This window comes from Lissotriton helveticus, chromosome 3_2 (genome assembly GCF_964261635.1).
Source record: "Lissotriton helveticus chromosome 3_2, aLisHel1.1, whole genome shotgun sequence".
NCBI lineage: Eukaryota > Metazoa > Chordata > Amphibia > Caudata > Salamandridae > Lissotriton > Lissotriton helveticus.
The window spans coordinates 46,412,358-46,437,273 of NC_136062.1; the positions used below are offsets into that span (position 1 = coordinate 46,412,358).

Here is a 24,916-nt window from a genome sequence, read left to right on the forward strand (position 1 = left end):
CTGTTCCCCTCCCTGAGTTTGGGGTTGCGGTCTGTCAACACCGCCTGCCTTTTGGGCTGTTACACCCACTCTCTGTGGGATACGGTTGCGGAAGTGCTGCCGCAGTGCCCGGTGGAGGTCCAGGCAAAGCTTACGCAAGCCCTAGTGGAGGGACGGTGTGCAGCACGCTATTCGATACGGTGTGGACTGGATACCACGGACTCGCTGGGTAGGGCGATTGCAACGATGGTGGCGGTTCGCCGCCACGCCTGGCTGAGGTCCGGCAACTTTTCGGGGGATGTCCAAGCCATCCTTATGGACATGCCTTTTGATGGCCGTCACCTCTTTGGCGACAAGGCGGACAGTGCGCTGGTGCGTTTCAAGGACTCCAGGGCTAATGCCAAGTCCATGGGCCTCGGCCAACGCCAGCAAACTTCCGCCTTTCGCCCCTTTCGTGGCCAAGGAAGGGGCGCCCCACACATCCAGCTCGCCACAGGCCGCAGAACCAACCTCAATGCGGTCGTGGACGTGGTAACCGCCGTGGTGGTGCCGGGGGACAACAGCAAGGTTAGTCTGCATCTGTCCCTGAAGCATCTGCCTCAAAGGCCTCCTAGTCCGAGCTTTCAGGCCCATTTGACGCCAGTGGGGGGCAGGGCTCACCATCACCTCCTCCACTGCCATACCATCACATCGGACAGGTGGGTGCTGCAAATCGTCCGAAGGGGCTATTCCCTCCCCTTCAAGGCGACCCCTCCAGCCATGCCACTGCAGTACCACCACATGTCAGGGGATCACTTGCAACTTCTGCAGGAAGATGTTACGGCCCTCTTGGCCAAGGGGGCCTTCAAGCGCATTCCTGGGCCAGAGGTCGGACGTGGTTGCTATTCCCACTACTTTCTGGTACCCAAGAAGGGCAAAGGAGGCCTACGCCCTATCTTGGACCTACGGAGCGTCAACGGCTTCCTCCGGAAGGAGAAGTTCAAGATGCTGACTTTGGCTCAGGTCCTAGCTGCCCTGGACCCGGAAGACTGGATGGTAGCGTTGGACTTGCTGGACGCGTATTTCCACATCCCGGTCCTGCCGGCCCACCGGCGTTACCTGCGGTTCACGGTAGGCCACAAGCACTTTCAATTTACTGTGCTCCCCTTTGGCCTTACAAGCGCCCCACGGGTGTTCACCAAAGTGATGGCGGTGATCGTAGCTCATCTGCACAGATTAGGGGTTTCAGTCTTCCCCTATCTCAACGATAGGTTGTTGAAGGCGGGCTCGCCCCAGACAGTCGTCTCCCACCTCCAGACTACGGCCGACCTCCTGCACTCTCTGGGGTTCTCCATCAACGAGCCGAAGTCACACCTGTGCCCCACTCAGAAGCTCCTTTTCATCGGAGCGGTTCTGTTTCGGGTTTATCCCCCCGAACAGCGGGTTCAGGATATTCAGGCTCTGGTTCCGATCTTTCAGCCTTTAGCCCGAGTCTCTGTCAGGTTGACGCTGTGGCTCCTGGGGCTGATGGCCTCCTGCATCCTTCTGGTGCATCACGCCAGGTGGTGGATGCGGGCTCTGCAGTGGGACCTGAAGTTTCAGTGGGCACAGCATCAGGGCAACCTGTCTGGCCACGCCCTGATCTCGTAGGGCACTGCGAGACAGTTACAGTGGTGGCTTACGGACCGCGATTGTGTCAGCGGCAGATCTCTCTCCCTTCCCCAACCGGAGCACGTAGTAGTGACAGATGTGTCCCTCCTGGGGTGGGGAGGCCACATGGGAGAGAGGGAGATCAGAGGCCTCTGGTCTCCGGCGGAGTCCCAGCTCCACATCAACCTTCTGGAGCTGCGGGCGATCCGGCTTGCACTAAAAGCATTCCTTCCCTCTGTCCGGGGAAGTGTAGTGCAGGTGTTCACGGATATCATCACCGCCATGTGGTACTGTAACAAAGAGGGCGGGGTGGGGTCGTGGACCCTTTGTCAGGAGGCTCTGCGCCTCTGGCAATGGCTGAAACACCAGTGCATCTCCCTGGTGGTTCAACACCTGGCCGCCAATGCAGGATGGATCACGAATGGCGTCTGAACTCGGACGTGTCGCAAGGCCTCTTTCGGCAGTGAGGAGAGCCGTGGTTAGATCTATTCGCCACCGAAGAGAACGCGCAATGTCATCAGTATTGTGCGTTGTAATTTCCAAGGCGGCACTCGCTCAGAGACGCTTTCTGTCGCAAGTGGAGCTGCGGTCTGTTGTACGCCTTTCCGCCTATACCACTTCTGCCCAGAGTGCTGAAGAAGACTCGGCGCGACCGGGCCCAAGTCATCCTTGTGGCTCCTGACTGGGCACGGAGATACTGGTATCCTGAGCTACTCGGCATGTCAGTCGATCCCCCGATTCATCTGTCTCTTCAGGAGGACCTTCTGTCGCAGCAGCAGGGGACGGTCCTCCACCCGTACCTGTCCAGTTTCCACCTACATGCGTGGCGATTGAGCGGCGACAGTTGAGGCCATTTGACTTGCCTCCTGAAGGCTGTGATGTGATTCTGGCAGCCAGGCGTCCCTCCAGAAAATCGGTATACGCCTGCAGGTGGAACAGATTTGTGGCATGGTGCACAGCAATGGCTGTGGATCCTCTCTCTGCCCCCCTTTTGGAGGTTCTCCTCTTTCTTCTTTCTCTGGCCCAGCAGGGCTCTGCTCTGGGTACTGTCAAAGGCGACCTCTCTGCCATTTCAGCCTTCTTGAGGCTTCCTGATCAGCCTTCTCTTTTCAAGTCCCCGGTTGTAAAAGATTTCTTAAAGGCATCACGCACATGTTTCCTCCTGTTCCTTTCGTGATGCCTCAATGGGACTTGAACCTTGTTCTGACCTATTTGATTTGCGCTCCTTTTGAGCCACTTCATAATTACCCTCTTCGTCTTCTGACTCTTAAGACTGCATTCCTGGTTGCCATCACCTCTGCTAGGAGAGTGAGTGAGCTCCTGGCTCTATCTTCTAAGCTTCCTTTCCTCATTGTCCATCCGGACAAAGTTGTCTTGAGGACTCGTCCTTCTTTCCTGCTCAAGGTGGTTATGGCCTTTCACATCGGGCAGTCCATCACCTTGCCCACTTTCTTTCCGCCTCCGCATCCTTCCAAGGAGGAAGAGAGGCTCCACCATCTGGACCCAAAACGTGCGCTCTTGTTCTATCTAGACTGCACACGCCAGTTCCGGGTGGACGACCAGCTCTTTGTTGGTTATATGGGCACTCGGGCCACGGCGGCTACTACTGCCCTGGGTCAGGGAGTCCCCTTGCAGGACATCTGTCAGGCAGCTACGTGGGCCTCGCTGCTCATGTCTGCTAAACACTACTGCCTGGACAGCCAAGTCCGGAGAGATGGCTTTTTCAGCCGTTCCGTTCTCCAGGACTTTCTGGTGTGATCTTGGTTCGCAGACCCACCACCGGCGTTGGTATTGCCGGGGTATCTGTTCTAAGGTAAGGAATCTAACACTAACCTGTTTCTTTCAGTTGCACATGTTCCTTACCTTCAGTAACGACATATATGTAAGAAACAGTAGTAAGTGTTAGATTCCTTACGGCCCCACCCATCCTCCCCGTTCTGCGAACCAATATCTAGGGTTAAGGACATCCCTTTCAGGGCCCTAGTTTCATGGCACCAGCATCGGTCTCTGGGATGGCTCTGCGTTCCTGACGCGGAAATCTATGGACAAGAACTGACATCAGCTTGCGAGGGCGCCATCCAAGTACTCCGACAACGTCATCCAGGTGATCACGATGCAGACGACGGACGCAGAGTCGCAGACGACGCCTATCGACACGCAGGGGTACTGCTACGCAAAACTTTCCGGATCCAGTCTGACGCTTGGGGATATTCCAAGGTAAGGAATCTAACACTAACTACTGTTTCTTACAGATATATTGTTACCGAAGGTAAGTAACTTGTGCATATAGTGGCATCCAATACGGTTTCAGGAGTGGCTTGGCACAGTCGAACAGTGCCTCAACCTGCACCTGGTCATTGGTAAATGCACTCTAGCCAAGCCTGGATCTCTTTATATTGGATTCATGAACTTGACGTCTGCCTTTGACTGGGTGCAGAGAGGAAGGCTCTGGGAGAAAATGCTGACCATTAGCATTGATCCGCCCATCGTGCATTTCCTGGCAGCCATGCATCCGGAGGTGACAGGGAGAGTTCGATAGGGAGCAGTTGCTGAGCTTACTGCGCCAATAAGGATGGATTCCGGAGTACTTAAGGGCTGCATCCTTGCTCCCTTTTTATTTTGTTTATATATCAGAGACTTGAAAGCCAAGTCAAAAGAGGGAACGTGGATGCTCCGCTGGTAGGTTGCAGATCACTACCCGTACTGTTATACGCAGATGACTGCATATTGATGTCCAGAACTGGGTGGGGCTGCAGAGGCTTCTAACTAGCTTCAATAACTTCATGAATGATCTTGGTTTAAAAACCAATGTAGCGAAATCACATATCATGGTGGTGGGCAAATCTTCCAAGGTTCTAAGGACAAGAAAAATTGTCTTATTTGTCAACCTTTTCCTATTTAGGGATTTTGTTCGATCAAAAAAGTTCTTGGCTCCATTAAGTTGAGGCTAAGATTAGGGGCTTTAATCAAAATGTGAAGGCTATCTTCAGATTTACAAAAAAGTTAGGCTCTAGGCCTATCAGAGCATTTCTTGATATCTATAAAGCCCGCACATGTGCTGTCACTCGTATGGTGGAGTGGTGTGACTCACTGGTTAGCGCCGGCAGACCCGGAAGCAGAGGACGGCCCGGGACCAGGGTTCTATTCCCGACTCGGCAGGGTCGAGGACCAGGGTCATCGAACTTGATCATTCTTGCCTCGGTGCCTACTCTAACCAGGGATCACACTTGGCAACTCTGGGCATTAGCTTGCCTCATCTCCACAACGTCCCCCCACATACGCCGGGGATGCCGGGTTTCACCTTGGAAATACCCAGTAGGGACCATCTCACAGGAAAAGCCAGGACGGGTTCCCCAGCGGTCTACAGCGCAGAGATACTCCTTCGGGAGTCGATTCTAGCGCTTTAGAAACCCACAATTAATTAATTAATTATGGCGCAGGAGTTTGGGGCTCCAGCAATATCAGAGGGCAGAGAACACGTTGATGAAACGACTTTTGACAGTCCCTATAAGTACTGGTGTCTCTATTTGCCATAGTGAACTTGGTGTGTTCCCGTTATCCTTTCGCATACAACTAGCTCCTTTATTGCTATGGCACACCATCTGGGCAAAAGAAGAAACAGCCCTGAATCGCGCTCTCATTTTAGACTGTTTAAAATTAGATTGTTTTAGAAAAATCCCCTGGATTAACAATATTAATGACCAGGATTGTTAGACTGCCTCAAAAGTCTTGGAAACGTAGCCAAAATACCGAGAGCCAGGCTGAAATTTTTTTTTTTCACTCATTTGTATCTGGCTAGAGACAACCTGGAGAGGGAAAAAAGGGTTGTTGACCACTCTTTGTTAGTTTGCTCCCCACATATTGCAACCCTACCTCTCCTTCTATTTCAGTCATGCTAAAATGTTTTATCTGATAAGGTTCAGGATGGGCATTTCTCATTTATTGGTCTCATACCCACGTAATGCTCACTGTGATGCTAACTTGGATCTGTATCCATGTGACTCAAAGTCAGTTCAGAGCACTTTGAATTTTATGTTTTTTTGTAAACTTTATACTAAATCAAGATATTCCTTTTTAAAACTACTTTTACGATTTTTAAACATTCTAAAGTGTTGTTATATCATCTACAACTTTTAAATGATTAATTCATTTGCTTAATGGTCTGCAAGTACATTTCCATGGCTGTTCGGCATTGGAATATTGTTGGAAAATGATTGCCTTGGATTGATCATATTATCAGGCCTGGGACTTAAGACGCTCTCATGTTGGAATATAATACAATATTGCTTAGTTTTGGAAATTGAAGCTAACATTTATATGGACATTGTATATAGATGTCCTCTCAATGTTCTCTATCAACCTGATTGAAATGTGGTTATGTTCTGGAATTATAGCCCTCCGAGATGAAACTGCTACAAGAGATTGACATCGGGTTACTTGTAACCGCTATTGCTATGGATTTATCATTTGTTTGTATTTTATTTTATGAAACGCTTTTATGAGACTTTTTTTTATGGCTAGCATATAGCCGAATAAAGGTTTTGACTGACAAAAATATAGTGGCCATCCGTCATTATGCGATGGCTAACTATATAGTGGCAGTGCCTAACCTGGGCATTTTTGGTATCAAATGTGTTGGAATCAGACCACAACACCGTTACTGGTGTTGGAGGTATGATTCCATGCACTGGAGGGCTCCTCCGGGAAGCCCCCAGTACTCCCAGTAACTGCCTTCCAGGGACTGCCAGCAAGCTAGTGCTGCTGCCAACTCCAGAAACGCTGAGCTCAAGCAGGGGATGTTAGAATAATAGGATTCCTGTCACAGGGAGGTGTGACCACCTTCCAGACAGGACTTAGTGTTTTGGACTTGGGTGAGCAGGGTCCTTCTTCTTCTTCAAAACTGCAACCGCCACTTTCCCATTGATTTCTATTGAGTACGCTGCTGTGTTTCCACTCTGTACACAGCCTCTGTGGGGTTCCTGGGGAACTTACCTTGGGTGGTCCCCACCTTTACTGAGTCTTGTGGTACAAGTCCTGACTTTTGTCGCAGTTCGCATTCCACTTTCTTAGTATATGGTTTGGTCTTCCCATGGAGACCACTGTGCATTGTGCTTAGTTACCTCTTGCAATTGAAGTATTCTTGTGTATTTCTGATGATATCTCCGGGTAGGAGATATACCAATGTGTTAGTGAGTGTTGTATATAAATAGACATATTTTTATAACTACACTGTGTTTTTTTGTTTTTTTTTATCTACACTACATGATTTGATCTGGTGAAACAAGCTACTTAACACTCCTTCTGGACTAAGCCAGAAGGCTGCTCTCCACAGCCACCACTTAGCTTTCTAATGTTGTCTAAGACCACTAAATCACTATAAGGGTTGTCTGGATTACTGGAAGGTGCTTCAATTAATTAAATAAGTGTGCACCATAAACTATGCGAGCCTCCCACATTGGTGTGCCGCAGTTGGGATTTAAGCCAGCACTGTTTTTGCTAGCTAATCTAGGTGTGGTTAGATGAAAAACCACCACTAGCATTAGGCACAAATAAATACTTTTGTAAAGTAGTAAGTTCTACTGAATGTTTTGAGTTGTTAGCTGAGGGTCTAAGCACAACACTTTCTAAAATCCCTTTTAAGTTTAGTTTCCACAAGGGTAGGTAGTTGCAACACCACACTTCACCTAGTTTACCATGTCTTTAGTTGGAGAAGCCAGTGGGTCCCAATCTTCCAGATACAGTGGTCTTAAGTTCCAGGAACCTTGGACCCTGGCTGTATCAAGGACAAAGACAGGGAGTAACCCTAACACTCAGTAACTCTTAGAGTGGCTGCTGCAGGATCACTTCCAGTAAGCTGAGAGGCAGAAGGGCAGAACAGTGTGGGTGGTGTAGCTACCGAAGATAGGGCAGAGGTGTTTCACCCCAGTGACATTAATTCTCAACATGTCCAGGAAGAGTCTAATGACTCCACTTGTGAACTCTGATCCCCCAGGAAATAGTACTTATATATAGAGGGTGTCCCTAGTTTAGGTCCTCCTTTATTCCTCCTGGGAGGGTGCAGAGAATGCGAGGAGGCCTAGATCCTTCTCAGTTAATTCTAATGCCTCTAATAATTCCATAGGGACCTCCATCTCTTGTATGAGGGAGGACTCCTTAGAGAAGGATTACAACCTGCTTAAGCTTTCTTTTTTTCTTTTTCTCCCTCTCTTTTTTCTTCCCCTCTAAGGGAGCCCAAAAATTAAATATTGTTGTATTTATATTTGCAGACCCTTGACGCTCATTGAATTGTTTTTGCCCTGATGATGACCGCAACTTCTGACTGCGGTTGAAACGCCGTCGACGTATTTGTGGCTTATAAACTCTAGAGGACACATAATCTCTGTATATGTTGTACCCCTCCTTTTGTAACATAATTATTGTTTGTCACTTGTTTCGTTTTCCTTTGTATGTTATGTATTGTTTTATAAACCAGCAATTATCTTTTTGAGCGCACTATTTATAATAAATTTGTGATTTTTTTAATCTTTTGTTGACAGTTTTGATTTATGTCTCCCTTTTCTTTACCCCTTTCCCTTTTCTTCTCTTCTTTTTTCCTTTTGCAAAGTAGAACTTGATTGCAATTGATTTTTCTTAATTATGATTCGTTAATTGTCTCCTGAACTGTTTTTTGGAATACTTATTAAGCTTGAGAGAAGCAAGCCCAGAATCAAGGAAGAGCAGCTGGCCCTTGAAAATGAAACCTTTGAAGTACAGAGGGCTAGGACGCATTTGGGACTAGAGTCCCATGGTGGCAGGGTCAGGGAGCAATCCTTTGATGCTAGGAACCTGAGCAGGATAGCCCCCCCTTACCAAGATCGAGATGATGTCCATAAATGGATCATTGCTTTGGAGAGGGCCTGTAAGGTACAGAAGGTCCATCAAGGGCAGTGGGCAGCTATCCTGTGGCTCTCCTTTACTAGCAAAGGCAGAGAGAAGCTTCTCCCTGTCAAAGCAAAGAGGGAGATGCTGACAACAATACAGTTTTGAAGAATGCCCTCATAGATGGGTTTGGTCTAACCACCGAGCAATACAAGGTTAAATTCAGGGACACACGGAAGGCACACACACAAGACTGGGTTGACTTTGTAGATAGTGCTATTAAGGCTCTGGATGGCTGGCTTCATGTAAGTAATGTGCATGACTATGAGGGATTGTGCAATTTATTGATGAGGGAGCACATCATTAATAACTGTCCAAATCAGCAGCTGCACCAGTACCTAGTGGACTCTGATCTGACCTCTCCCAAAGAATTGGGATAGAAGGTAGACAAATGGGTCTGTACCAGGGTGAAGCAGAGAAACTATGGTGGTGGAGGTGATCAGAAGAAGCAAGATTCTTCTAAGGCCCAAGAGGAGGGTGGGGAGAAATGTAAAGACAAAAATGAGTCTTCAGAAGGTCCCCAAAAACTCTTCATCTGGGTTTGGTCCCAAATCTCATCTTCCTCTACCAAGATACCTTGGTGTTATCTGTGTAATGAGAAAGGCCGCAGGGCAAGGTATGCCAATTGCTCTAAGGCTAATACCAAAGAACCTACTACTACTGCCCCTAAGGCAAAAAGATCCCCCCCAGCACCAGTACAACTAGTAGTACCGCTCGCAAGGGATTAGTAGGGATAACCTTGGGTTGGGTTCTGAGGGGGATTCTGGCCTAGTCTGAACACCCACTCAGGCTGTCCTTGTCTGTGACAGTGGTATAGAACTTGCCACTCTACTTGTAAGTCCCAGTAACTTGGGCAACAGCCTCTGATTAATGGTCCGGAAGCTGTGGCATACAGGGACCCAGGGGCCAGTATCACCATTGTGGCAGAAAGCCTTGTGTCTCCTGAGCAAATCATACTTGGTCAACTTTACAAAGTGACCAATGCAAGCAATGTCAGGACTGTTCATTACTTGGCAGTTGTAAATCTCAGCTGAGGAGGGGTAACTGGCCCTAAAAGAGTTGCGGTTTCCCAAGACCTACCTGTGGACTGTCTGTTGGGCAATGATTTAGAAACTTCAGCCTAGTCTGAAGTGGAGTTCAGGACACATGCAGAGATGAGGGGAATCTCTGCCATTGCATTTGCTGTTACTAGGGCTCAGGCCAACAGTTAGGCACAGACGGAGCTCTGAATCCTGGAAAAGCGGACCTGCTAGCTTCTAAGAAAAGGAGCAGGAAGGGAAAGAGATTACCCTCCTCCCAGACTCCCAGTGAGGATCAATCTCCTGAGGTAGATGATCCTAGCCCCTATGAAGGAACTGTCCCAGAGGAACTTGGGCCTGACATGGCAGAGGTCTTGGGGGCAAAGGGCCCTTCCAGGGCAGACTTGAGTCTGGAGCAGAAATCATGCCCCTCTCTTGAATAGCTCAAACAATAAGCTGCTGCTAAGGAGGCAGGGAATGTCAATGGGTCCCATAGGATCTATTGGAAAGATTGGTTTCTGTTTTCTAAGTGTAGAGACCCAAGGCCAGGTGCCACCAGGAGGTTGGTTATACCTCAGAAGTTCATGGGTTTTCATCTTTCACTGGCACATGACATTCCCCTTGCAGGACATCTTGGGCAAAGCAAGACTTGGGACAGGCTTATCCCTCAGTTTCACTGGCCCCACATGTCCAAGAAAACCAAGGATTTCTGTTGCTTCTGTGTCTTTTGCCAAGACAGTGGTAAGTCAGGTGGCACTACATAGGCCTCCTAATTCCACTTCCAGTGGTTGGTGCTTCCTTTGAGAGGGTTGGGATAGACAGTGTTGGTCCCTTAATCCCCCCAACAGCATCTGGACACAGTTACATCCTAGTGGTGGTGGACCATGCCACTAGGCATCCAGTTAGAACCACCACTGCTCCTGTGGTGGCTAGGGCCCTTCTGGGAGTCTTTTCCAGAGTGGGGTTTCCTAAGGAGGTCTTGTGAGACAGAGATACAAACTTCATGTCTAGCTACATAACTGCAATGTGAAAAGAGTATGGTGCAAGCTATAAGTTTACCACACCCTACCATCCACAGTGCAATGGGCTTGTTGAAACGTTCAACAAGACCTTCAGGGGTATTATCATGGGGCTCCCAGAAAAGCTCAGGCGAAAATGGGATGTCCTACTACCCTGCCTTCTCTTTGCCTATAGAGAGGTTTGTCAGAAGGGGATGAGCTATAGCCCATTTGAACGTCTGTTTGGACATCCAGTTAAGGGTCCATTGTGTCTGGTTAAGGAGGGCTAGGATCAGCCTCTCAAAGCTCCTAAACTAGATATTGTGGACTATGTCCTTGACCTGTGTTCACGTATAGCTGAGTACACGAAGAAGGCCAGTAAAAAAACCTTGAGGCCAGCCAGGAGCTTCAGACGGTTTGGCATGACCAAAAAGGCTGTTTTAACTGTTTACCAGCCAGAACAGGAAGTGCGGGAGTTGGAGCCTGTGGCCCCAGAAGCTCTCTAAGACAAGAGGCCCGCCCCCACTATCCTTGCAAACAACGATGAGGTCACCTGCTTGGTTGACCTAGGCCTACCAAGAATTCCCCTGAGTTCTTCCTGTGAACTGCCTAAACCCTTTTATTGACAGGTCTGAAAAGCTTGCTCGTGGTCACTGGTGAGGGATAGGAGGAAGAGTGACGCTCTCCCTGATCTGTTCTCTCAGAAAACTGTTGATGGGCCATTTGATGGAGCAGCCTTGACAGGCAGCCTTACTGACCGGCAGCAAGCTGATTGTAGGCAAGTCCTCAATAAGTTTCTTAACTTGTTCTCTCTGACTCTCAGTCAAACAACCTTGTGTACCAATGAAGTCGACACAGGTGACAGCCTGCCTGTCAAGAGTAAAATCTACAGATAGCCTGACCATGTCAGAAACTGCATCAGGACTGAGGTCCAAAAGATGCTGTAGTTGGGGGGTCATTAAACCTTCGGATAGCCCTTGGGCTAGTCCTGTAGCCCTTGTGCCAAAACCTCACACCCAAAATGGTAAGAGAGAGATGAGGATTTGTGGAGACTACAGAGGTCTCAATGCAGTCACTAGGACTGATGCCCCTCTAATTCCTAGGGCAGATGAGCTGATTGATACTCTGGCCTCAGACAAGTATCTCAGTACATTTGACCTGACTGCTGGCAAATCAGATTCTCTGAGGATGCCAAGCCCACGACAGCATTTTCAACCCCTAGTGGGCATTATCCATTTATTTTAACGTTTTTGGTTTGAAGAATGCACCTGCCTCATTTCAGAGGTTGATGAACAAAGTTCTCACAGGTCTGGAAGCCTTTAGTGCAGCATATCTAGATTATATTGCTGTCTTTAGTTCTACCTTGGAGAATGATCTGCTCCGCCTCAGGAATATTCTAGAGGCTCTGCAAAAGGCAGACCTCGCTATCAAGGCAACAAAGTTCCAGACAGGGCAGAGCAAGGTTGTGTTCCTGGGCCAGCTTGTAGGTGGGGCCCGGTTCAGCCATTGGAAAGCAAAATACAGACCATACTGGACTGGGTTGCTCCCACTACCCAGACTCAGGTCAGAGCTTTCTTGGGCCTGAATGTTTATTACAGGAGGTTTGTTAATGGATATGGGTCCATAGTGACTCCCTTTACTGACATCACTTTCAAAAGAATGCCTAAGAAAGTGGACAGTTAGCTGTCAGAAGGCATTTGATGACCTGAAGCAGGTCATGTGCTCTGCTCCCATCCTGCTAAGTCCTGATTACTCCAAAACCTTGACTGTCCAGACAGATGCTTCTAAGATAGGGGTAGGTGCAGTATTATCACAACTTAACAGAGATGGCCAGGACAAACCAGCAGCTTTTATAAGCAGAAGGTTTACCCCCAGGGAGAAACGTTTATCAGTTTTCGAGAGGGAGGCCATTGCTGTGGTGTGGGCCTTAAAGAAGTTGAGGCCATACCTGTTTGGTACTCTCTTCATTGTTTAGACAGACTATAAGCCCCTATTATGGCTAAAACAAATGAAGGGTGAAAATCCCAAACTTAATCCCCCCAACAGCATCTGGACACAGTTACATCCTAGTGGTGGTGGACCATGCCACTAGGCATCCAGTTAGAACCACCACTGCTCCTGTGGTGGCTAGGGCCCTTCTGGGAGTCTTTTCCAGAGTGGGGTTTCCTAAGGAGGTCTTGTGAGACAGAGATACAAACTTCATGTCTAGCTACATAACTGCAATGTGGAAAGAGTATGGTGCAAACTATAAGTTTACCACACCCTACCATCCACAGTGCAATGGGCTTGTTGAAAGGTTCATATATAACCCCACTCTTCAGATATTTCCACTTAGAAAATGACGATTGAACTGGTCACGCTTAGTCTCATCTCCCTTCATTTGGGGTGGGGGTGTAGGAAATTAGGATCTATGGTTACCCCCACTTTGTGCTGGTTTCAGTATGTTTTTTGACTAGTCTGACTGGGATTCTGCTAATCAGGACCCCAGTCACTGTGCTTCCTCCCTAAATTTGACATAAAAAGTATAATAGTACCTCCACAAGTGGCTACTGGTGTACCGCTTTAAGTCCCTAGTATATGTTACTGAGGAACCCAGGGCATAGGTACACCAGGGGTCTCGCATGGGCTGTAGCATGTATGGTGCCACCCATGAGAGACCACTCGACCTGTGACTACAGGCCTGCAATTGCAGCCTGTGTAAACAGGTGCTAGCTCCACTTACAACAGAGATATGTTTCCTTACATCTGAAGTCACTACACTTAAAACTATAAGTCATCCCTAAGACAGGCCTTTCAATCCTGAAAGCAGGATGCTGGGTTATAAGTGTGAAGGTGCGCTTGCATGAGCAAGACACTTCTACAAACCACAGAGTCGATTTGCCAGGCTTTGTAAATACGGTCTTCCATTTTGTAACATATAGTGTCCATCTGTCATTACGCGATGGCTAACTATAAAGTGGCTGTGCCGAACCTGCCATGTTTGGTATCAAACATGTTGGAATTATACCCCAACACCGTTACTGGTGTTGGAGGTATAATTTCATGCACTAAGGGGCTCCTCCGGGAAGCCCCCAGTACTCCCGTTAACAGCCTTCCAGGGTCTGCCAGAAAGCGAATACTGCTGCCGAGCCAATGTTCCCTCAAATTTTTTTTCCTCTGTGTGCGGCAGTGTAGGGTCTCTGTGCGCTGCTGCCATGGCTATGTGCGCCAGGAACCAGACCGTGTGTTTTAGGTGCAGCTCCAAATATCACTCCAAACTTTTGCTTAAAAAAGTAAAAAGACATTGCATTTCCACACATACAGCACCACATAATGGTCTTAAGGCAGATTTGCAATTTGGATACACGCGCCATGACATGAATTGGTTACACAGGCAAGTACCCTTTGGGTTTAGAAAAGCACAAGTCTCTAATGGGGGTACCATCATAAGATTGTACTGCTGTAGGTGTAATGTTAATTGTTGTATTATATATCTGGATGCAGAGACAGAAAGATGCAGCAAAATACCAGCCTGCAGCACACTATCTAAGCAGAGATTCCTTAACTTAGGTGTTACCTAAGAAATGCAGAAAGCCCAAAAGCATGATGAGTAAAGAGTGATGGTGCTCAAACCTGTATAGGCCGCCCGCTCTATCAGGGGGCACAGGAGGTAAATTATTGGCCAGGCCTGCAAATTATTCCTAAGCATCCTGGGACAGCTGACTCAAGTCCACTGACGAGGGAGAGTGCACTGCTACATCATGCAGTCAGGAGACCCCGGTGAGAGGGCCAGTCGTCACCAGTGGAGAGTCACACTGCCAAGGGCAAGAACTACAGAACGAACACAGTAAGTGTAACCACCAGCCACTGTCACTCACATTATACCAGTCACAATCAAATTGATTTAATTTTAGGAAAGCGCGGGATATTCTTTCTTTGGAAGTTCCCGGGTTCCTGTTGAGGAACGTCAAAGCCGTAAGCCATACACAGGGCACGGTAGTACTCCCGACTTGCCATCGCTGCTGTAAACTTTAGAACACAAGTTGTGCTGTGTATTCTAGTACCAAATCTTAATGTTTAGCCGAATAGATCCACCTTTTACAGAGTTACTCAATAGTGCGATCCACAGTAAGGCAAAGGGTCAAGACTGATTTGTATATAGCTGGGTCTGAACTGATGTGGCAAAGTGAGCTAAAGAATGATGATGGATTTAACCCAGATCTGCCACTGGGGGTGAGTGTCTGAAAGTTTCAGAGCTCCATCCATCATCTCCTTGTGTTTGCTGTGATTCACAATAAGAACTGAGCTATAACTATGAGCTAAGTGGTGGGCAAAATAAACATAGTTTTTCTTATTGTGGTGCTGGCTGCAGGCACAGAGAGAGTGTGGGATTGGTGTCATATAGTTCACTTGGGGCCTCAATGGCAATGTACTGTGTGCGTGCTTACCGGACTTCAGTGTTGTCAGCGTCGGTTACTGAGACGGCAGCTATGTTCAGCCCGGACTCATGTGGCATGACCGTAACAGGCAGCAGGCACCACCAAACGGAGACTGTCCAGCAGCCTCTGTGGCCGCACTCACTGGAGAGCCAAATAGAGCAATTCTGAGGGCTGATTGTAGGCCATTGTGAAAATGGTCCTGTTAATTGCAGCGCAGGAGGGTGCTGCAATTAACAGGAATACTTTCACAAGTGCCCACATACAGCCCTCAGACGTGCTCCATTAAGAGAAGAAATGCTGCAACCCCAAAAGCACAACGTGTGCTTTACAAGTCGTGCTTTTGAACTTGATGCATGTCTTTTCTTAATAGAGTGCGGCTGAGGGCTGATTGTGGGCACTTGTGAAAGTATTCCTGTTAATTGCAGCACCCTACTGTGCTGTAATTAACGGGAATATTTTCACAATGACCCACAATCAGCCCTCAGCCTCACTCCATTAAGAAACAAATGTAGCAAGTGCAGGAGACTCTTGCTTTAGAACTCGACCCCGCAATTTGAAAATTACAGTTATCTGAAAGAGACACATTAGTGATAGATGACTTACCTTAGAATAATCCCCAGGTGTCAGACTGGATCCGGAAAGTTTTGCTTAGCAGTACCCCTGCGCGTCGGTAGGTGGCGTCGTGTGGCTCCGCGTTCATCACTGGCGTCGTGAGCGCCGAGATGACGTCACGGAGACTATCTAGACGCCACTCATGCGCGCTGACGTTCGTTCCTTCTTTTTCCGCACCAAAAGCGCAAATCCGGATTGAGCACGTACCTCAGTCATTTTTTAACTACTTTTTGAGACTTTTTGTCTCCCCCTCTTGTCTCCTGGTGCACGTAGTGATGCCCGGCTTTAAGTCTTGTGGGTCGTGCCGCTGTAACATGTTGGTGGCAGACCCCCACGATGTTTGCCTCTACTGCGTGGAGACCGATCATGACTCCCGGGACTGTCGAGCCATGGCCCGAAGGCCTTGCGGGAGCAGCGCTGGAAGTTGCTGGAGGACCGGCACTCCTCTCACCACCGCTCCAGGTCTAGCGCAAGTTCGTGGGACCGCTCGCGGAACCAGAGCCGTAGCTCCTCGGACTCTAAGTCTTCGCCTTCAGATTCCGGTAAGCGACGTCATAAAAAGAAGTCGTAGAAGCTTGTTCGCTCTCCGACGTCCCCCCGTTGCGGATGAGGGTGACAGGGGCTCTGCCCCTGCGGTTCCTCTGGAGCCGGGGAGTCCCGCTGCCTACCCGCTATACCCGGGTTTTGTCAGTGACTCCTGAACAGCTGCAAGAGTTTCTTGCTGCCATGGACTGCCTTTTTAGGCCGCCGGCGCGCCTTTGGGCCCGCGGTCCCGTGTCCAGATCATGTGGGCCCAGCGGCTCCACCACCGGCACCAACCCCAGCACCACAGGATCCTGCGCCGCCGGCTCCGGCGCCATGAGGTGCCGCGCCCCTGGCTCCGGCCCCGGCGCTGCCCTTGCCTCCGGTCCTGGTGCCGCCACAGGCGCCGCACTGGGTGCCCTTTATCCCACCCCTGCCCCGGTTCTCGGACCATTTTGTTCCGACCTGGGATCCGCATTGGGATACGGCTCCAGCCCAGCCCCAGCCGGCGCCGTTTTCCGTGCGTTACCGACAGTGCTCACCACCTCTCTGGCCGCGGCCCTACCGCAGCCGGCTCCCTCTACTCTGGAGGAGGATGAGGACTGGGACGGCTCCGAGGACCCCCTCACCAATCAATCAATCAATCAAGGCATTTGTATAGCGCGCTACTCACCCGGGAGGGTCTCAAGGCGCTGGGGGAGAGGGGTACGTCACTGATCGAACAGCCAGGTCTTGAGCTGCTTCCTGAAGGAGAGGTGGTCTTGGGTCAGCCGAAGGTAGATGGGGAGGTAGTTCCAAGTCTTGGCTGCCAGGTAGGAGAAGGATCTTCCTCCGGCGGTGGCTCTGCGGATGCGTGGTACGGAGGCGAGGACGTGGCTGGTCGATCGTAGCTGGCGGGTGGGCGTGTAGAAGGTCAGGCGGTCGTTGAGGTACTTTGGGCCAAGGTCGTGGAGAGCCTTGTGTGCGTGGGTGAGGAGCCTGAACGTGATTCTCTTGCTGATGGGGAGCCAGTGCAGGTCTCTCAGGTGGCCGGAGATGTGGCTGTGTCGTGGGATATCCAGGATGAGTCGTGCGGAGGTGTTCTGGATGCATTGGAGTCTTTTTTGAAGTTTGGCTGTGGTTCCGGCGTAGAGGGTGTTCCCGTAGACCAGTCGGCTGGTGACGAGTGCCTGGGTGACGGTCTTCCTGGTTTAGGTGGGGATCCATCGGAAGATCTTGTGGAGCATGCGCACGGTGTTGAAGCACGATGAGGAGACGGCGTTGACTTGTCTGGTCATCGAGAGGGAGGAGTCCAGGATGAAGCCGAGGTTGCGTGCGTGGTCCGTTGGTTTGGGAGTGGTGCCCAGGGCAGGGGGCCACCAGGAATCGTCCCAGGCGTAGGGTGATGATCCCAGGATGAGGACTTCCGTCTTGTCTGAGTTCAGTTTCAGGCGGCTGTTCTTCATCCACTCGGCGACATCTTTCATCCCTTCGTGTAGACTGGCTCTGGCGGTGGCGGGGTCGTTGGTGAGGGAGAGGATCAGCTGGGTATCGTCGGCGTAGGAGATGATGTTGAGGTTGAGGTTGTGTTTGCGTGCGATGGCTGTGAGTGGGATCATGTAGACGTTGAAGAGAGTTGGGCTGAGTGATGATCCTTGTGGTACGCCACAGATGACTTTGGTGGCTTCGGATCTGAACGGGGGAGGCGGACTCTCTGGGTTCTTCCGGCGAGGAACGAGATGATCCACTCCAGTGCCTTCTCTTGGATTCCGATGTTGCTGAGGTGCTGCACTAGGGTGCGGTGGAAGACAGTGTTGAACGCTGCGGAGAGGTCCACGAGGATGAGGGCCGCTGTTTTACCGTTGTCGAGCAGGGATCTGATGTCATCGGTGGCTGCGATCAGGGCGGTCTCGGTGCTGTGGTTGGCTCGGAAACCGGACTGTGAGGGGTCGAGGGATCCGTTCGTCTCGAGGAAGGCGGCGAGCTGTCTGTTGACAGTCTTCTCGATGACTTTGGCAGGAAAAGGGAGGAGCGAGATGGGGCGGAAGTTCTTGAGGTCGGTGGGGTCCTCTGTTGGTTTCTTCAGGAGGGCGCTGAGCTCGGCGTGCTTCCAGCTCTCCGGGAAGGTGGCGGTGTGGAAGGAGGTGTTGATGATGTCCCGGAGATGGGGTGCAATGATGGCATCGGCCTTGTTGAAGACGTGGTGGGGGCAGGGGTCGGTTGGGGATCCGGAGTGGATGGTGTTCATCGTGCGGGTGGTGTCTTCGGTGCTGACCGGGGTCCAGTTGCAGAGGGTGGTGGTGGCGGGCGTTGGTTCGGTGGTTGGGTGCGTCGTCTGTGCACCGAAGCTGTTGTGTATGTCGGCGATCTTGCGGTGGAAGAAGGAGGCGAGTGAGTCGCAGAGGTCTTGCGAGGGAGTGATGTCCGGCGCTGGGGTTGGAGAACTCTTTGACGATGCTGAAGAGTTCCTTGCTGTCGTGGGCGTTGTTGTCCAGTCGTTCTTTGAGTGCTGTCTTCTTGGTGGCGCGGATCAGCTGGTGGTGCTTGCGGGTGGCGTGCTTGAGGGCGGTCCTGTTGTCTGTGGTCTGGTCGTGGTGCCAGGCTTTCTCGAGGGTGCGGCAGTTCTTCTTGGAGTCCTTGAGTTTGTCGGTGAACCAGGGGGTTTTCTTGCTGCCGGGTCTGCTGGGAGATTTCTTTAGTGGTGCGAGGTTATCGGCGCAGGCGGTCAGCCACTGTGTGAGGTTGCTGGCTGCTTTGTTGGGGTCCGTTGTGCTGGTGGGAGGGTTCTGGCTGAAGGAGGCGGTAAGCTGCTCGGCAGTGATCTTGCTCCAGCTCCGGCGAGGAACCTGTTGCGGGTGGTGGTAGGTCGTGGTTCTTCTGAAGCTGAAGTGGACGCAGCTATGGTCAGTCCAATGAAGTCCGGTGGAGTGGCTGAAGGAGATGTGCTTGCTGGATGAGAAGACGGGGTCAAGCGTGTGGCCGGCGTAGTGGGTCGGGGTGTTCACCAGTTGCTTGAGTCTGAGGTTGGCGAGGTTGTCCAGCAGGGTGGTGGTGTTGTTGTCATTGTTGTTCTCCAGGTGGAAGTTGAGGTCCCCTAGGAGGATGTAGTCCGCGGAGGGGAGGGCGTGCGGGCTGATGAAGTCTGCAAAGTCTTTGCTGAATTGCGTGCGAGGTCCCGGGGGTCTGTAGATGAGGGTGCCTCTGAGGTTCGTCTTGGGGCCGGTGTGTATCTGGAAGTGGAGGTGTTCGGCGGCGGTGAAGGTGTTGTCGGAGTTGGTCGAGATGCGGATGGTGTTCTTGTGTACGATGGCGATGCCTCCTCCCGTCTGGTTGACGCGGTCCCTCCGGGTGATCTTGTATCCGTCCAGGATGGCGATGGCGATGTCGGGCGCTGAGGAGGCGTTCATCCAGCTTTTCGTGAGGAAGGCGACGTCTGGTGCTGTTGTGTCGAGCAGGTTCCAGAGTTCGACAGCGTGCCTGTGGACGGAGCGGGTGTTGAGCAGGATGCACTTGAGGTGGTTGTTGCTGGGGCTCGGTTTGGCTGGAGTGGTGCAGGTCCGGAGGCAGGAGAACTTGCAGGCCTGGCAGGTGAAGGGTCCGTGGGTGCGTTTCGGGGTGGCTCGGTAGCAGGCGGGGTTCCGGCCGGCGTTGAGTGCGTTGAGGGTGGTGGAGTCTTAAGTCCGTCGTGTAGGCTGGCATCTTCGGGGGCCAGGGGTCCTGGCGTTGGTGCGGTCCATGCGTTGACGGGCGCAGACGGGCTTGCCTTTGGCACGCCTTCGTCGCGCCCGCTGCGCGTCCGCGCGGTCTCCAATGAAGGCGAAGTGGGAGGGAGGGGCAGCTAGGAGGCGGGAGCGGGGTGGACACAGAAGAAAAGGGGGCGGGGCCACGATGTCACGCGGCGGGGAGCGGGGGCCACACCAGGGGGGTCAAGGAACAAGGAAAAATATACAACACAAGATTACCACACAAGATACAGAATACAGCAGAGGCAAGAGCAGCAATAACAGGGCACAGAAGGAAAAACGGCAAAAAACGGCACTACGAGCAGCAGCGAGGGGGCATAGACACAGCTGGAGGGCCGTGTGGCGCGGGGGTGTCCTGAGGACAGGTCACACTCACCTGCGCCGCGCGGTCTCCATTTAAGGCCAAGTGGGAGGGAGGGGCAGCTGGGAGGTGGGAGCGGGGTGGACACAGAAGAAAAGGGTGCGGGGCCGCGATGTCACGGCGGTGGGAGGCGGGGAGCGGGGGCCACACCAGGGGGGTCAAGGAACAAGGAAAAATATACAACACAAGATTACCACACAAGATACAGAATACAGCAGAGGCAAGAGCAGCAATAACAGGGCACAGGAGGAAAACCGGCAAAAAACAGCACTACGAGCAGCAGCGAGGGGGCACAGACACAGCTGGAGGGCCGTGCGGCGCGGGGGTGTCCTGAGGACAGGTCACACTCACCTGCGCCGCGCGGTCTCCTTTTAAGGCCAAGTGGGAGGAAGGGGCAGCTGGGAGGCGGGAGCGGGATGGACACAGAAGAAAAGGGGGCGGGGCCACGATGTCACGGCGGCGGGGAGCGGGGGCCACACCAGGGGGGTCAAGGAACAAGGAAAAATATACAACACAAGATTACCACACAAGATACATAATACAGCAGAGGCAAGAGCAGCAATAACAGGGCACAGGAGGAAAAACGGCAAAAAACGGCACTACAAGCAGCAGCGAGGGGGCACAGACACAGCTGGAGGGCCGTGCAGCGTGGGGGTGTCCTGAGGACAGGTCACCCCAGCACTGTGACTCCAAGCAGGATTGGGTGGACGACCCTAAGGATGCGTGCGAGCTTGATGTGTCTTCTGACCCGCCTACTATGGAGGAGGGCGCTTCCTATACTATGGCGCTGCATCGGGCTGCGGAGGCTCTCCATCTCGACCTCCCTACGGTGGCCCTTAAGACCAACCTCCTTACGGAGGTGCGCCAGGCGGCGTCTACGTCGTCTGAGCCACAGCTCCCTTTCAATGAGGCTCTCACCAAAGTCCTCTTGGGCACTTGGTTGCGACCTGCCTCGGGGGCGCCGGTGGATAAAAACATCACCAGGCATCATCGCCCGTTGCCTGGTGACCCCGCCTTCTTGACCAATCACCCCACGCCTGAAGCCTGGTCATTCAGGCCTCAACGTCGCATAGTGCCTTTCCCACAGCTCTGCCGGATAATGACTCTAAAAGGCTGGACCAATTCGGCAAGAGGTTGTTCTCCTCTGCCAGCTTGGGGTTGCGGTGGGTTAACACCGCCTGCTTATTGGGCTGTTACTCCCACGCAGTGTGGGATTCTGTAGCTGAGGTATTGCCTCAGTGTTCTGAGGAGGTCCAGGCTGTCCTTTCCCAAGCGATTGCGGAAGGCAAGGATGCGGCGAAGTTTGCCATCAGGTGTGGTTTGGACACCGCTGATTCATTGGGCAGGGCAATTTCCACGACTGTGGCGTTGCGTCACCACGCCTGGTTGCAATCCCCTTGGATCTCACTCGATGTCATGAGCTCGCTCATGGACAAGCCCTTTGATGGCTCCCGCCTCTTTGGCGATAAGGCCGAAAATGCTCTGGAGCGTTTTAAAGACTCTCAGGCCACGCTCAAGTTTTTGGGTCTTTCCACGAAGAACCCTGCCACGCCGGGGTTTCGTTCCTTTCGTGGGCAGGGGCACCCAGTCACGCTCTTCCACCAAGCCCGTGCAGAACCAGCCTCAGTGCGGCCGCGGATTCCACAGGGGCAAGTCTGGTAACCAGCATGTGGGTCAGTCCACTTCCACCTCCGCTGCTTCCGCCCTAAGCCTTCCTAATCTGAGCTTCAGGGAGCACCCCACGCCGGTGGGTGGCAGGATCCCCCACCACTAGCGCAACATTACATTGGACAAGTGGGTGCTGCAGATAATCGGCCACGGTTATGCACTCCCCTTTCTGTCCTCCCCTCGGCCATGCCGCCCCGACACCACGCATGTCGGGGGATCATTTGACTCTTCTCCATCAGGAAGTCTCGGCCCTCCTGGCCAAGAAGGCCATCGAGCGGGTTCCTGGGCCAGAAGTAGGACGTGGTTTTTATTCTCACTACTTTCTGGTCCCTAAGAAGGACAAGGGGGGCCTGAGCCCCATCTTGGACCTCTGGGACGTCAATCGCTTTCTCCGGAAGGAGAAGTTCAAGATGCTAACTCTGGCTCAGGTCCTGGCTGCCCTGGACCCTGGAGACTGAATGGTGGCGTTAGACTTGCAGGACACATATTTTCACATCCCCGTCCTACCGGCCCACCGGCGCTACCTGCCGTTCACGGTAGGCCAGGAGCATTTTCAGTTTGCCGTGCTCCCCTTTGGCCTTACCAGTGCCCTTCGGGTGTTCACGAAGGTGATGGCGGTGGTCGCTGCTCATGTGCGCAGGTTAGGGGTGTCAGGCTTCCCTTACCTCGACGACTGGCTGTTGAAGGTGGGCTCGTCCCACGCAGTTGTCACCCACCTCCAGACTACGGCCGACCTCCTGCATTTTCGGGGGTTCTCCATCAATGTGCCGATGTTGCACCTGAGTCCCTCTCAGAAGCTCCCCTTCATCGGAGCGGTTCTGGATTCAACGCTGTTTCTGGTTTATCCTCCCGAGCAGCGAGTCCGGGATATTCAGGCTATGATTCCGATATTTCAGCCTCTATCCTGGGTTTCAGTCAGGATGACCCTCCGGCTCCTGGGCCTGATGGCCTCCTGCATCCTGTTGGTGCAACATGCCAGATGGCATATGCGGGCTCTGCAGTGGGACCTGAAGTTCTAGTGGGCACAGCATCAGGGCAACCTGTCCGATCATGTCCAGATCTCGGAAGGCACTGCGCGACATCTGCAGTGGTAGCTCATGAATCGTGATTGGGTCAATGGCAGATCCCTCTCCCTTCCCCAACCGGAGCACACAGTGGTGGCGGATGCGTCCCTCCTGGGATGGGGAGGCCACTTGGGAGAGGCAGAGATCAGAGGCCTCTGGTCTCCGGCGGAGTCCCGGCTGCATGTCAACCTTCTGGAGTTGCGGGCGATTCAACTTGCACTGAAGGCATTCCTTCCCTCTGTCTGGGGAAGTGTAGTGCAGGTTTTCACTGACAACACCACCGCCATGTGGTATTGCAACAAACAGGGCGTGGTGGGGTCCTGGACCCTATGTCAGGAGGCTCTGTGCCACTAGGCATGGCTGGGACATCAAGGCATTACCTTGGTGGTTCAACACCTGGCAGGTTCTCTGAACGCCAGGATAGACAAACTCAGCCGCCGGTGCTTGATGGATTATGAATGCCGTCTGAACTCGGACATGGCGCAAGGTCTCTTTCAGCAGTGGGGAGAGCCTTGGTTAGATCTATTAGCCACCGAAGAGAACGCGCAGTGTCATCAGTTCTGCGTGTTGGAATTTCCAAGGTGGCACTCGCTCAGAGACGCTTTTCATCTCGAGTGGAGCTGCGGTCTACTGTACGCTTCTCCGTCTATACCACTTCTGCCCAAAGTGCTGAAGAAGATCAGGCCCAAGTTATTCTTGTGGCTCCGGACTGGGCTCGAAGAGTGTGGTATCCCAAGCTACTCAGTATGAGCATCGATCCCCCGATTCGTCTGCCTCTTCGGGAGGATCTTCTGTTGCAGCAGCAGGGGAGGGTCCTCCACAGAACCTGTCCAGCCTCCACCTCCATGCATGGAGATTGTGCAGCAACAGTTGACGGCTTTTGACCTTCCTCCCGAAGTCTGTAATGTTATTCTGGCAGCCAGGCATCCCTACACTAAAACGGTATACGCCTGCCAATGGAACAAATTTGTGGCGTGGTGCACAGCAAAGGCTGTGGATCCCCTTTCGGCCCCTCTTTCTGAGGTTCTTCAGTTTCTCCTATCCTTGGCCCAGCAGGGCTCTGCTCTGGGCACTATCAAAGGCTATCTTTCTGCCATTTCCGCCTTCCTGAGGCTCCTGATCAGCCTTCTCTTTTAAGTCCCAGGTTGTTAACCGCTTTCTCAAAGGCATTCCACACACGATTCCTCCCGTGCCTTTCATAATGCTTCAATGGGAGTTAAATCTTGTCTTGACTTTTCTGATGTGTGCTCCCTTTGAGCCTCTTCATAACTGTCCTTTACGTCTTCTTACGCTAAAGACGGCTTTCCTGGTAGCTGTAACCTCTACCAGAAGAGTGAGTGTGCTCCAGGCTCTTAATTCTAAACCTCCTTTCCTTTCTGTTCATCCGGACAAGGTGGTTTTAAGGACCCGTCCTTCTTCCTTGCCAAAGGTTGTCACACCCTTCCACATCGGGCAGACCATCACTTTGCCCACCTTCTTTCCACCTCCGCATCCTCCCAGGGAAGAGGAGAGGCTTCACTGTCTGGACCCAAAACGTGAGCTTGCTTTCTATCTGCAGCGTACACAACAGTTCCGGGTGGATGATCCGCTCTTTTGTTGGCTACGTGGGCACCCAAAAAGGCTGGGCTGTGCACAAACGGACCATTTCCCGGTGGGACATTCTGTGCATCAACGCATGTTACTCCTTGGCCAAGAAGGAGCATCCTGTGGGGTTGCGTGCCCATTCGACCAGGGCAACTGCAGCAACTACTGCCTTGGGACGCGGTGTTCCCCTGCAGGACATTTGTCAGGCAGCTACGTGAGCCTCGCTGCACACGTTTACCAAACACTACTGCCTTGACAGTCCAGTCCGGAGAGACGGCTTCTTTGGCCGTTCGGTGCTCCGTGACTTTCTGTTGTAATCCTGTTCACAGCCCAACCACCAGGGTTGGTATTGCTGGGGTATCTATTCTAAGGTAAGGAATCTATCACTAACGTGTCTCTTTCAGATGCACAAGTTACTACTT

The 24,916-nt window shown here is 51.9% G+C and overlaps 1 protein-coding gene across 1 annotated transcript in view; it reads left to right on the top strand.

Annotated features, from left to right (window-relative positions):
- Positions 1 to 24,916, top strand: part of CEP152 (centrosomal protein 152) — a 1,079,595-nt gene that overhangs the window by 1,013,836 nt on the left and 40,843 nt on the right. The gene's annotated exons all lie outside the window — the stretch shown is intronic.